The sequence below is a fragment of the Tachyglossus aculeatus genome, chromosome 21, assembly GCF_015852505.1.
Source record: "Tachyglossus aculeatus isolate mTacAcu1 chromosome 21, mTacAcu1.pri, whole genome shotgun sequence".
NCBI lineage: Eukaryota > Metazoa > Chordata > Mammalia > Monotremata > Tachyglossidae > Tachyglossus > Tachyglossus aculeatus.
In genome coordinates, this window is record NC_052086.1 from 33,100,724 (window position 1) to 33,115,320 (window position 14,597).

General features: G+C 43.3%; 1 non-coding gene across 1 annotated transcript; it reads left to right on the forward strand.

Moving 5' to 3' along the window:
* The first annotated feature begins 13,663 nt into the window (after window positions 1-13,663).
* LOC119942983 lies at window positions 13,664-13,801 on the forward strand. The gene has a single exon (XR_005455473.1). It is a non-coding gene; the product is annotated as a small nucleolar RNA SNORA7 (small nucleolar RNA).
* Window positions 13,802-14,597: the final 796 nt, after the last annotated feature.

The following is a 14,597-nucleotide window of genomic DNA, read 5'->3' on the forward strand; positions in this document are numbered from 1 at the left end:
AGCGCTTACTATGTGCAGAGCACTGTACTAAGCGCTTGGGAAGTACAAATTGGCATCACATAGAGACAGTCCCTACCCAACAGTGGGCTCACAGTCTAAAAGGGGGAGACAGAGAACAGAACCAAACATACCAACAAAATAAAATAAGTAGGATAGAAATGTACAAGTAAAATAAATAAATAAATAAATAAATAGAGTAATAAATATGTACAACCATATATACATATATACAGGTGCTGTGGGGAAGGGAAGGAGATAAGACGGGGGGATGGAGAGGGGGACGAGGGGGAGAGGAAAGAAGGGGCTCAGTCTGGGAAGGCCTCCTGGAGGAGGTGAGCTCTCAGCAGGGCCTTGAAGGGAGGAAGAGAGCTAGCTTGGCGGATGGGCAGAGGGAGGGCATTCCAGGCCCGGGGGATGACGTGGGCCGGGGGTCGATGGCGGGACAGGCGAGAGCGAGGTACGGTGAGGAGATTAGTGGTGGAGGAGCGGAGGGTGCGGGCTGGGCAGTAGAAGGAGAGAAGGGAGGTGAGGTAGGAGGGGGCGAGGTGATGGACAGCCTTGAAGCCCAGGGTGAGGAGTTTCTGCTTGATGCGCAGATTGATCGGTAGCCACTGGAGGTTTTTGAGGAGGGGAGTAATATGTCCAGAGCGTTTCTGGACAAAGATAATCCGGGCAGCAGCATGAAGTATGGATTGAAGTGGAGAGAGACACGAGGATGGGAGATCAGAGAGAAGGCTAGTGCAGTAGTCCAGACGGGATAGGATGAGAGCTTGAATTAGCAGGGTAGCGGTTTGGATGGAGAGGAAAGGGCGGATCTTGGCAATGTTGCGGAGCTGAGACCGGCAGGTTTTGGTGACGGCTTGGATGTGAGGGGTGAATGAGAGAGCGGAGTCGAGGATGACACCAAGGTTGCGGGCTTGTGAGACGGGAAGGATGGTAGTGCCGTCAACAGAGATGGGAAAGTCAGGGAGAGGACAAGCTTTGGGAGGGAAGACAAGGAGCTCAGTCTTCGACATGTTGAGCTTTAGGTGGCGGGCGGACATCCAGATGGAGATGTCCTGAAGGCAGGAGGAGATGCGAGCCTGGAGGGAGGGGGAGAGAGCAGGGGCAGAGATGTAGATCTGGGTGTCATCAGCGTAGAGATGATAGTTGAAGCCGTGGGAGCGAATGAAAGATCTGATTATCTCCAGGATTTCTCTTCTTTTCTGTATTTATTGAGCACCTACAGTGTAGTGCATACTTTATGTACTAGAAACTCAGAGAATATTTGGAGAAGCAGCATGACCTAGTGGATAGAGCAAGGGCAGGGGAAACAGAGGGACCTGTGTTCTAATCCCAGCTCCACTACTTTCCTGCCTGGGTAATCACTTCACTTCTGTGTGCCTCAGTTCACCTCATATGTAAAATGGGGATGAAGATGGTGAGCCCCATGAGGGACAGGGACTGTGTCAGACCCGATTTGCTCATATCCACCACAGCGTTTAGTACAGTGCTTGGTACCTAGCAAGTGATTGTGAACCCACTGTTGGGTAGGGACCGTCTCTATATGTTGCCAACTTGTACTTCCCAAGCACTTGGTACAGTGATCTGCACACAGTAAGTGCTCAATAAATACGATTGAATGAATGAAAATGATTAACAAATACCACAATTATCATTATTATTATTATTATGATATTATTATTATTATTATTATTATCATAAGCAAAAGTCATGAACCTTGCCTTGGAGGTGCTTCTAGTCTAAATCCTCCAGTTACAGGACTCTAAAAAAAGGTCACTTCACCTTACGGAGGGTCAGTTGTCTGTGCCAGGTCTCTAGTTGCCAAGATAAGTTTTATACTCCCCACCCACCAAAAAGATTTGTATCGGAGCTATTCATTGTTTGATTTGCAAAACCTAAGGATTCAGAGGGTTAATCCTCACAAACTTTCCTGGTGCTTTCTAGTATAATGGTGAGGGAAAGGAGGGGGAGAGGATGAGAAGGGAAGAAGGAGAAAATGGAAAAGGGAAAGAGGAAGAGGAGTTTAAGGGGAGAGACAAAAAGAGTGAAAAGGAGAAAAGGGGAGAGATGTAGAAGGGAGAGGTGTGAAAGAAGCAAAAGGAAGAGAAGGGAAAGTGGAGAGAGCATAGTTGAAAGAGAAGCAGCTGGGAAGGGGGAAGCATTATATGGTACTCTTCTCCCAAACACTTAATATAGTGCTCTGCACACAGTAAGCACTCAATAAATACAATTGATTGATTGAGATCTGCTTCTTCTGTTGCTGCTGCTCTCCTCCATTGCTTCTGCCAGGAGAAGCCAATGGAGACACAGCTCAGGAAATGCATAATAATAATAATAATAATAATAATAATAATAATAATAATAATAATAATAGTATTTATTAAGCACTTACTATGTGCAAAGCACTGTTCTAAGCACTTGGGGGATACAAGGTGGTCAGGTTGTCCCACGTTGGGCTTACAGTCTTAATCCCCATTTTACAGATGAGGTAACTGAGGCACAGAGAAGTTAAGTGACTTGTCCAAAGTCACACAGCTGACAAGTGGCGGAGCCTGGATTTGAACCCATGACCTCTGACTCCCAAGCCCATGCTCTTTCCACTGAGCTATGCTGCTTCTCATTCTCATCATTAATAATAATGATGGTGTTCATTAAGTGCTTACTTTGTGTCAAGCACTGTTCTAAACCTGGGGTAGACACAAGCTAATCAGGCTTGACACTGGCCCTGTCCCACGCGAGGCTCACAGTCTTAATCCCCATTTTCCAGATGCTATAGGACTGAAGTCCAGAGAAGTGAAGTGACTCACCCAAGGTCACACATCAGACAAGTGGAGGAGATGGGATTAGAAACCAGGTCCTTCTGATTCCCACTGCTTCTCTAATGCAGGCTGATTAATCAACCGGGGTCAAACGCATCCCTTCCGGCGAAGAGGTAGCCGGGTCGGCCTTGACTCTTGGTGAACTGGTCTACTGAGGCTGCAATTTCTTTGGACTTTTTTGGACTTTCTTTGGTCTTCCAGCTGTCTCCCTCCAGTTTCCTCCTTCCCAGTATGGAGAGGGAAGGAGTTGGCTGCTGTGAAGTGAGTGTCTTCCTCTCTATGAGACACCTCCCATCGGCTGAGATGCCTTGGCATCTTAGGGGACCATTGTTTATCTTTTTTGGCCAGTCAGTTGACAAACAAATGCCCCAAATCCTAAAACAGAAGAAACTTTGAGACTGAACCATCTAAATGGGGATATCTGTTTGTCTTATTCTATTACCATCATCATCATCATCATCAATCGTATTTATTGAGCGCTTACTATGTGCAGAGCATTGTACTAAGCGCTTGGGAAGTACAAATTGGCAACATATAGAGACAGTCCCTACCCAACAGTGGGCTCACAGTCTAAAAGGGGGAGACAGAGAACAAAACCAAACATAGTAACAAAACATACTAACAAAATAAAATAAATACCACCCACACTGTCTCCTCCTGCTCCCCTCAAATCACTAGACAAGAATTGCCACATTAACCTCCAGCAAACTCAGACCCTTCTCTACTGCCTGGAATCAGAGGCCAGTGAACCCCAAACCCCGGTGGAAACAGAGAAGTGAAGCAAAATACAACATAATCAATTTCTCATTAGGCCAACTGCTTTGTTTTACTCTGACCCCTTGATTCTTTTAAGTCCCGGGCAAATGGACTAGAATTTTCATGCCCGATTTCTGTAGCCGGAGGCCCCAGAAAATTAACCAGAAGAAGGGGAATTTTTAATTGGTGAATCACGACCCATCAATCAGCTGAGGGCAGAGTTAAGGCTGCAGTTTTAGCTTTCTGAAATACAGTTGAGAAGCAGCAAGGCCCGGTGGATGGAGCACGGGACTAGGAGGAATGGGATACCTGGTTTCTAACCCTGGCTCTTCCACTGGCCTACTGTGTGACCTTGGGCAAGTCTTTTAACTCTCTATGTCTCAGTTTCTTCATCTGTATAACGGGGATTAGATACGTGTTCCCTCTCCCTTTTAGACCGTGAATCCCGTGTGGGAGAGGGACTGTCTCTCATCTGGTTATTCTGCAACTCTCCCAGGGCTTGGCAAATGAAAAATGCTTAAGAAACAATATAATAATAATTATTATTATTATCCTGGTTCTGACTCTTACCTGCTGTGTGATCTTGGGCAAGTCAATTAACTTCTCTGTGCCTCAGTTCCCTCATCTGCAAAATGGGGATTCAAACCTGTTCTCCTCTAGACTATAAACTTTTTGTGGGCAGGGAACATGTCTACTGCACTTTTCCAAGCACTAAGTACAGTGCTCTGCACATAGTAAGAACTCAATAAGTATGACTGATTGATTGATTGATTCTACTTACTCTGTGAGTCTCCTGTGGAACCTGATTTCCTAGATCTTCCCCAGCACTTAGTACAGTGCTTGCAACATCGTAAACACTCCAACATATATTATTTGTACTTCCCAAGCGCTTAGTAAAGTAAATAAATTTGTAAAGTAAATTTGTACTTCCCAAGCGCTTAGTACAGTGCTCTGCACATAGCAAGCGCTCAATAAATACGATTGATGATGATGATTTGTATTAATTATTATTATTATTAGCTTCAGTTGGCCTTGGTTCCTCATCTTCCCTTGCCCAAATGTCAATTTTCTTTCCCTTTAGACATACACAACATTTGGGTTTGAGTTTTGGTTTGGAAACACAGAGAAGTTAAGTGACTTGCCTAAGGTCACACAGCATTCATTCATTCATTCAATCGTATTTATTGAGCGCTTACTGTGTGCAGAGCACTGTACTAAGCATTTGGGAAGTACAAGTTGGCAACATATAGAGATGGTCCCTACCCAAAAACGGGTTCACAGTCTAGAAGGGGGAGACAGACAACAAAACAAAACATGTGGACAGGTGTCAAGTCATCAGAATAAATAGAAGTAAAGCTAGATGCCCATCATTAACAAAATAAATAGAATAGTAAATATGTACAAGTAAATAGAGTAATAAATCTGTACAAACATATATACAGGTGCTGTGAGGAGGGGAAGGAGGTAGGGTGGGGGGGATGGGGAGGGGGAGAGGAAAGAGGGGGCTCAGGCTGGGAAGGCCTCCTGGAGGAGGTGAGCTCTCAGTAGGGCTTTGAAGGGAGGAAGAGAGCTAGCAGAGAAGTATCATGGCCAAATGGAAAAAGTCAAAGCAGAACATGGGTCTAAAGAGTCATGGGTCCCCCTTCTAGATTGTGAGCCCAAAGTTGGGTAGGGACCATCTCTACATGATGCCAACATGTACTTCCCAAGCACTTAGTACAGTGCTCTGCACACAGTAAGCACTCAGTCTAGTAGTCAGAGGACCTGGGTTCTAATCCCAGCTCTGCCAATTGCTTGCTGTGTGACGTTGGACAAATCCCTTAACTTCTCTCTGCCTTAGGTCCCCTGTTTTCCCTCCTATTTAGACTGTGAGCCCTATGCAGTGCAGGGACTGTGTCCAATCTAATTAACATATCTATCCCAAAGCTTAGAACAGTGTTTGACACATAATACAGTGCTCTGCACATAGTAAGCGCCCAATAAATACTATTGATGATGGTAAGAGCTTAACAAGTACCACGAAAAAAAAGACAGAGGCTGGATTAGAACCCAGGGCTTTCTGACTCCCATATCCATGCTTTATAATAAATAATAATAAATAAATAATGGCGGCATTTGTTAAGCGCTTACTATGTGCAAAGCACTGTCCTAAGCTCTGGGGGGATGCAAGGTGATCAGGTTGTCCCACGTAGGATTCACAGTCTTAATCCCCATTTTACAGATGAGGTAACTGAGGCTTAGAGAAGTTAAGTGACTTGCTCAAGGTCACACAGCAGACAAGTGGCGGACCTGGGATTAGAACCCATGACCTCTGACTCCCAAGCCCGTGCTCTTTCCACTGAGCCATGCTGCTTCTCTATTCACTAGATTGCACTGCTTCTAGTGTTCTTATGTACATATCTGTAATTTATTTTAATATCTGTCTCCCCTTCCAGACTGTAAGCTTCTTGTGAGCAGGAAACATGTCTACTAATTCTATTATATTGTATTCTCTCAAGCGTTTAGTACAAAGCAGCATGGCTCAGTGGAAAGAGCTCAGGCTTGGAAGCCAGAGGTCATGGGTTTTAATCCCGGCTCCTCCACTTGTCAGCTCTGTGACTTTGGGCAAGTCACTTAACTTCTCTGGGCCTCAGTTCCCTCATCTGTAAAATGAGGATTAAGACTGTGAGCCCTACAGGGGACAACCTGATTACCTTGTATCTCCCCCAGTGCTTAGAACAGTGCAATTAACAAATGTCATCATTATTATTATTACAGTGCTCTGCACACAGTAAGCGCTCGATAAATACGATTGATTGTTTCATTGATTGAGCAAGAACGAAAGCAGTTTTATCCTCCAACGTAGTTCCTCACTAGCCAGACCCTAATTAGGCCCAGGGCCTGATTAATCAATCAATCCATTGTATTTATTGAGCTCTTACTTGTAAAGAGCACCGTACCAAGCTCTAGAAAGAGTATAGTATGATAGAGTTGGTAAATATGTTCCCTGTCCGCTAGTTATTAATAATGATAATAATAATAACAATAATGATAATTGTAGTGTTTGTTAAGTGCTTACTATGTGCCAAGCACTGTACCAAGCTCTGGGGTTGGACAAGTAAAGTGGGGTTGGACACAGTCTATGTCTCATGTGGGGCTCACAGTCTCAATCCCCATTTTACAGATGAGGTAACTGAGGCCCAGAGAAGTGAAGTGACTTGCCCAAGGTCAACACAGCAGACAGGTAGCAGAGCTGGGTTTAGAACCCATGACCTGTGGCTCCCAGCCCCATGTCTATGCACTACGTCATGCTGCTTCTCTAGCTCTCTAGTTCTAGTCTCTCTGCATCTAGGATATCTTACGGAGAGTCTTGAGCAGAGCCGTGAGGAAGAACAAAGGTTTGGACAAAAAGGATTTCATTTATTCAAATAACAATAATAATAATAATAATAATGAAGGTATTTGTTGAGCACTTTCTATGTGCCAAGCACTGCTCTAAGTGCTGGGATAGATACAAGTGTCCCACATGGGGCTCACAGTCTTAATCCCCATTTTACAGGTGAGGCAACTGAGGCACAAAGAAGTTAAATGATGTGCCCAAAGTCACACAGCTGGCAAGTGGCAAAGGCAGGATTAGAACCCATGACCTCCAACTCCCAAGCTCGGGCTCTTTCCATCTAAGTACTTGGGGCCTCACATCCCTACTTCCAGGAAGCTCATGTAAATAACTTTGTCCTCTATTACCACCTTCTCTCTGTAGAACACGTTAGCATCTGGCTCCTCTGCTACATTATAAATGCTTTAAGGGCAGGTATTACATCTAATTTTATCATATTCTCCCAAGTGCTCAGTACAAGGTTCCATATGATGCAGAGTAATCCATAAGTACTATTAATCTATTGAAGATAGTACAGAGTGGAATGGGCTTAACCTGAAGCTCGGAAATTTAGGTTACACTCAGGAATGATTGCTTCATATTCTCTGCACCGTCAGCTAGCTGTGGGCAGGTAGCATGTCTACCAACTTGGTTACCCAACATTCATTCATTCATTCAATCGTATTTATTGAGCACTTACTGTGTGCAGAGCACTGTACTAGGCGCTTGGGAAGTACAATTTGGCAACATATAGAGACGGTCCCTACCCAACAGTGGGCTCACAGTCTAGAAGCGAGGAGACAGACAACAAAACATAACAAATAGAGAGGTATCAATATAAATGAATAGAATTATAGATATATACTCATCATTAATGAAATAAATAGAATAATAAATATTTACATTTATACACAAATGCTGTGGGACGGGGATGGGGTAGAACAGAGGGAGGGAGTAGGGGCGATGGGGAGGGGAGGAGGAGCAGGGGCAACGGGATGCTTTTCTCATTCTCTTAAAGGAGGATCTGATTTAGTCCCCATCCCATGAAATAACCCATAGAGGAGGGAGAACAGGTAAATAATCACCATTTTTACAGACGAAAAAACTGAGACATAGAGAAGTTAAATGACTTGCCCAAGGTCACACAACACAATTTCAGAATGTATCATCTTTCAAAATCAAAATAAGCCTTCCATGCTTACAACTTTCCAGATGACTATTCATGTTATCTGATAAGTGGGAAAATGTGGGCTTTCTTTGTGCTGCCATGGATCAAGGTGCCATGGTAACATATGTAAGGACTGAGAGAGTGGACTCTCATGAATCAATAGTGTATATCTTTAAGCAATTAAATGAGTTGTCATATCTTCAGACAGATGATTAGACATCTCAGGACTTTCTCCTCCTCAGTCCTTGAAACACCCTCACTATCCAATGTTAAATCATCTTCTGAGAATTGTGAGGGGGGTGAAAAAAGTGACTTTACTGTGGACTAAAGATTACCGAGCAATTACTTTTACACTATAATTTCATACAACTAAGCACTTGGGAATCTACAGAACACAACTCGTGATGAATTTGATACATCATTTTCCTCCAGTCACGGTACTAGCTAAATGCACTAAATAGCCTTGTGAAAGTGATAGTTATTTTTATGAATTACCACGTTCTTATCCCTAGGTATACATTAGAAGTCAAAGCAGAACATGATCTATTGTTGTCAGGCTTTTTTAAAAATATAAAGCAGCTACTAAATTACTTAAGCTTGTCAGAAAGTCATGGAGCAGAATTAATAAACGAGCAAATACCTGATAGGAGATTCGGTTCTATAAGTGGAATTATGATCAAGTCAATTTCAACATAAAGGATGTAGCCGAATGTGCTGAAATTGAAGGAAACTGAAATGAAATTAAAGCAGGTAGCCCCCAGACATTTCAAAATGTCAAAATATCGAGAAAGCAAAGCTTGAAAATGACTATTAGAATGGGTAACACCTTGTCTCCTCTGAGGTGGTGAAAACAACCAGAGACTGAGAAGACAAATGATCTGGTTTTAAGCGGGACAGTCTATTTATCAAACATTTGGATATGGTGCTGTATGACTCTATGCCTGGTATTTTTATTTTAAGTACCCAACTGCTCTCCACTGTGGCTTTTGCCACCTGAAGAAGAAGCATGGCCTAGGAAAAAGATCCCAGGCCTGAGAGTCAGAGGATTTGGGTTCTAATTCATCCTGTAGACTACAGGCTTCCTGTGGGCAGGAAACATGTCTACCAGTTTTGTTGCATTGTACACAAGAAGCAGCATGGCTTAGTGGAAAGAACCCGGGTTTAGTAGTCAGAGGTCATGGGTTCTAATCCTGCCTCTGCCACTTGTCAGCTGTGTGATTTTGGGCAAGCCACTTAACTTCTTGGTGCCTCAGTTGCCTCATCTGTAAAATGGGGATTGAGACTGTGAGCCCCACGTGGGACAACCTGATTACCCTGTATCTACCCCAGTGCTTAGAACAGTGCTTGGTACATAGTAAGCACTTAAAAATACCAACATTATGATTATTATTATTACTTTCCAAAGCTCTAGATATAGTAAGCGCTCAATGAATACCATTCACTGATTGGCTTAAAAATACATAAACAGGCTTCTAATTTTCATATTCCTCACCAGAGCCCAGTTTCTTTCAGGTGAGGAACAGTTTTTAAAACAGTTTTTGTCACATAATAAGCACTTAACAAATACCGCTATTACTATGATTATTTATGGTATTTGTCAAGTTTTTGCGAATATAATGGATTGCCTGAAAAACAAACAAATGGATTTTGAAGTAAATTAAGCCAAAGTGGTCTTTGGAAGGCCAAATGACTCGATTTAGATTAGCATATTTTGGACACATCATCAGGAGGACTAATTCTCTGGAGAAAACACTAGTACAAGGAAAAGTCCAGGGAAGAAGTGGAAGAGGTAAAACAGCAACTAGATCCAGTGCTTAGAACAGTGCTTCATACATGGTAAGTGCTTAACAAATGCCATCGTTGTTAGATGAATAGAAACCACAACAAAGATAACAGAAGAATCATTAGTAGGGTTATGGATTATGGCAGGAGTTAGGATGTTCAGGAGAAAACATATCCATAGAGTCACCATGAATCAGCAACGACTTGATGGCATGTGATAATAATAATGATAATAATTTAAGTGCTTATTATGTGCCAAGCACTGCTCTAAGCACTGGAATAGATACGAGGTCATCAGGTTGGGCAGAGTCCATGTCCCATATGGACTCACAGTCCTAATTCCCATTTTACAAATGAGGGAACTGTCACATAATAATAATAATAATATTAATAATGATAATGGCATTTGTTAAGTGCTTACTAAGTGCCAAGCACTGTTCTAAGTGCTGGGGGGATACAAGGGAATCGGGTTGTCCCACATACGGCTATCAGTCTTAATCCCCATTTTACAGATGAGGTAACTGAGGCACAGAGAAGTTAAGTGACTTGCCCCATGTAGGACAGGGACTGTGTACAACCCAATTATCATGTATCTAGCCCAGCACTTAGAACAGTGCTTGGCACATAGTAAGTGCTTAACAAATACCATTATCATTATCATTATTCTTATAGCAACCTTCTCCACTGAGTCCATGAGGAGGGACCCATTTCCAATCAATCCTGTTGACCCTCCTTTGGTCTTCTTCGTTTGAGAAAAAGGCCACATATGTTACTGAAGTGATCATCATCATCATCATCAATCGTATTTATTGAGCGCTTACTATGTGCAGAGCACTGTACTAAGCGCTTGGGAAGTACAAATTGGCAACATATAGAGACAGTCCCTACCCAACAGTGGGCTCACAGTCTAAAAGGGGAAGACAAGGAACAAAACCAAACATACTAACAAAATAAAATAGAATAGATATGTACAAGTAAAATAAATAAATAAATAGAGTAATAAATATGTACAAACATATATAAGTGATGTCTGTCTCTTCCTCTACAGTTTGGGGGTTCTGAGAGCTTGATTTGCTTACTTCTGTATGGGCAGTTTAAAAACCATTCATTCATTCAATCCTATTTATTGAGCTCCTACTGTGTGCAGAGCACTGTAATAAGCACTTGGGGGAGTACAATAATAATAATAATAATGATAATAATAATAATAATAATAATAATGGCATTTATTAAGCACTTACTATGTGCAAAGCACTGTTCTAAGTGCTGGGGAGGTTACAAGGTGATCAGGTTGCCCCACAGGGGGCTCACAGTCTTAATCCCTATTTGACAGATAAGGCCACTGAGACCCAGAGAAGTGAAGTGACTTGCCCAAAGTCACACAGCTGAGAAGTGGCGGAGCTGGGATTTGAACCCATGACCTCTGACTCCAAAGCCCCAACTCTTTTCCACTGAACCACGCTGCTTCTCAATATAACAGTAAGCAGACACATTCCCTGCCAACAATGAGCTTACAGTCTAGAGGGGGAGACAGACATGAATATAAATAAAGAAATTACAGATATGTACATAAGCGCTGTGGGTCTGGGAAAGGGGATGAATAAAAGGAGCAAGTCTGGGCAACGCAGAATAGAATGGGAGAAGAGGAAAGTGGGGCTTAGGGAAGGCCTCTTGGAGAAGATGTGCCTTCAATAAGGCTTTGAAGTCGGAGAGAGTGATTGTCTGTCGGATTTGAGGAGGGAGGGCGTTCCAGGACAGAGGTAGGATGTGAGAGAGAGGTCGGCAGTGAGCTAGACAAGACTGAGGTACAATGAGAGGGTTAGCATTAGAGGAGCAAACTGTGTGGCCTGAGTTGTTGTAGGAGAGTAGCGCGGTGAGGTAGGAGGGAGCAGAGGTGACTGACTGCTTTGAAGCCAACTGTGAGAAAGTGGGTGGTAAACTGGAGATTCCTTTATGCAAGTAAAGGCTATATTCAATGCTACCCACCTTGATCCATTAACGGGAACAAATGGAAGACAAGATAGAAAGAGAAGGGGTCACGGCAAAGAGGAGGGGTAAGAAGAGATGTAGTGGTCATCTCTAAACTATAAGCTCCTTGTTGGCAGGCAATGTGTCTACCAACTGCGTTGTATTGTATTCTCCCAAGCGCTTAGTACAGTACTAAGAGAATTAGTGTTAAGTATAAGTATTATTCTTAAGTATTAAGAGAATTAAGAGTATTAAGAGAAGCAGCGTGACTCCGTGGAAAGAGCATGGGCTTGGGAGTAAGAGGTCATGGGTTCTAATCCCAGCTCCACCACATGTCTGTTGTGTGACATTGGGCAAGTCACTTAACTTCTCTGAGCCTCAGTTACCTCATCTGTAAAATGGGGATTAAGGCTGTAAGCCCCACATGGGACAACTTGATCACCTCGTATCCCCCCCAGCGCTTAGAACAGTGCTTCGCACATAATAAGCGCTTAACAAATGCCATCATTATTATTATTATTATTACTCTGCACATAGTAAGTGGTCAATTAATACCACACTGATTGATTTTTTTATGGTGTTTCTTAAGTGGTTACTGTGTATCAAGCACTGTTCTAAGTTCTGGGGTAGATGAATAGACGTTTATCAGGTTGGACACAGTCCCTGCCCCACATGGAGTTCACAGTCTAAGTTGGAGGGAGGGGGATTTAATTCCTATTTTACAGATGAGGTGACTAAGGCATGGAGAAAGTTAAGTGACTTGCTCAAGGTCACACGGCAGGCAATTGGCAGAGGTGGAATCAGAACCCAGGACTCCTGACTCCCACAACCATGCTCTTTCCACTAGGCCAAGCTCCTTCTCTCTGATTCACCTGCTTTGTCTCTTGACTAGTATGGCCATGACTCCAGACATCTTTATGCCTGATATTTTTTTTTTTAAATTTTCAGCATCTTGCCTTCATCCACTTTGGCTTCTGCAACTGGGGCTAAGGGAGGACCAGGATTCCCCCAACAGAAATGCTCAAGGTTGATGGAATTCACATGACTTGAAGATGCAGGCCCTGTTAGGCAGTCCAGCTATCGCTTTCTTTCCTGGGGCCCTTAAGTAGCTGGAGGAACCCCAAATTATACCAATACCCCCCCATCCCATTTTGAAGTCTTAAGCATCCTTTTTTTAAAATGATATTTGTTAAGCGCTTACTATGGGAGTCAGGAAACATGGCTTCTAATGCTTCTGCCACATTCTTGCTGAGTGACCTTGGACAAATCACTTAGCTTCTCTATGCCTCAGTTTCCTCATCTGCAAATTGGGGATCCAATGCATGTTTTGTTTCTCATTTTGGGGTATTCACTGAGAACTTACTATGTGCCCAGCATCTATCCCAGCACAGCCCAGCTGGGATAGATACCCCTTAGGCTGTGAGTCTCATTTAGGGCAGGGACCGTGTCTGATCCAATTGCAGGATATCTACTCCTGTACCTAGCACAGTGTTTGGCATATAGTAAAATAAATAACAAATGCCACAATAGTATTACTTCCTCAAGATGGCATCCCAATATCATGACATTACCCTGCATGCCCAATCTAATACATGTGACATCACCCAAACTCCCATGAAGTATTGGAAATGCAGGATGTAGCTTCCTTGCGAGGGGTGACATATGGAGTGACCTCTCACCTCCCACTGCCCACTGTCGCTAAGAATTGCAAAACTTTGGGCTTGACACCAAGGGCTGTTGCCTGGGTATGAGACCTAGACGAGGTCATCTGTTGGCCATCATCTTTTTTTCCTCAGCAGTAATATGGACCTCTCCCTCTCAAGACTGCACTTGGAGAGTTTCCAGTACTCTACCATTCTGGGCTAGAGGAGGGAGAGTCAAGCAGAGGCATGCCCATTCCATTCCTAGCTTGGGCAGTGGCTAGTGAGTGGAAGGCAATCTGCTACAAATCAAAACTCAACTGTGCTGGGTAGCAGTGGCCTGGGAGAGAGTCAAGGGTGGAGACTTAAGTCTACTGTGTGGAAGAAGGCAATGGTAAACCCTTTCCATATTTTTATCAAGAAAACTCTATGGATACACCACCAGAAGAATTGCAGATGGAGGTGGGCTGTTCTAGTAGAGATGTGTCCATGGAGGTGCATAACAAATACCATAAACAAACAGACAAACAAACAAACCTCAGCAACCCAGTGCCTGGAGTTGCTGACAGGAAATGACAACTGCGAAGTCATTCACCAGGTGCAGATAGTCACCAAAATGCCTCACATGGCTCTGAAAATCCAGGTGACACAGAAAGCCATTTCCATGAAGCAGCCATCTGTTGATTAACCACGATAGTGGTTTTATTTCAAAGAAATACCACCTGCTGATTTAGCTTCTCAAGGAAACCTGTACAAGTAGAACTTCTAATTGTGCTATTCCTATTCATCAGGCCTGGTAGGCCAACAGGGGCATATTTTAGTCAACAAGATCTTAGAGACCAGCCTGCGGATCGACCCAAGCTGTTAAGTCCCAGAGAAACTGCCCCTATGGCTGATATTTGTTAACATTTGTTAAGAGCCCGATGAGTGTAGTGAATTCTGAGACTCAAGAGCAAAGCCCGAGAGGGTCGGATTTCTAGGACTGCTGATTATCTTTGTGACTAATAACTGAGTTACTAGGAAAGGTGATGGGGTTTTCTTCCTAGCTCAAATTGTCGAGTGTTGTCTTGAACAAAAGCATAGGGAGTACTGAGCCTCAACACACC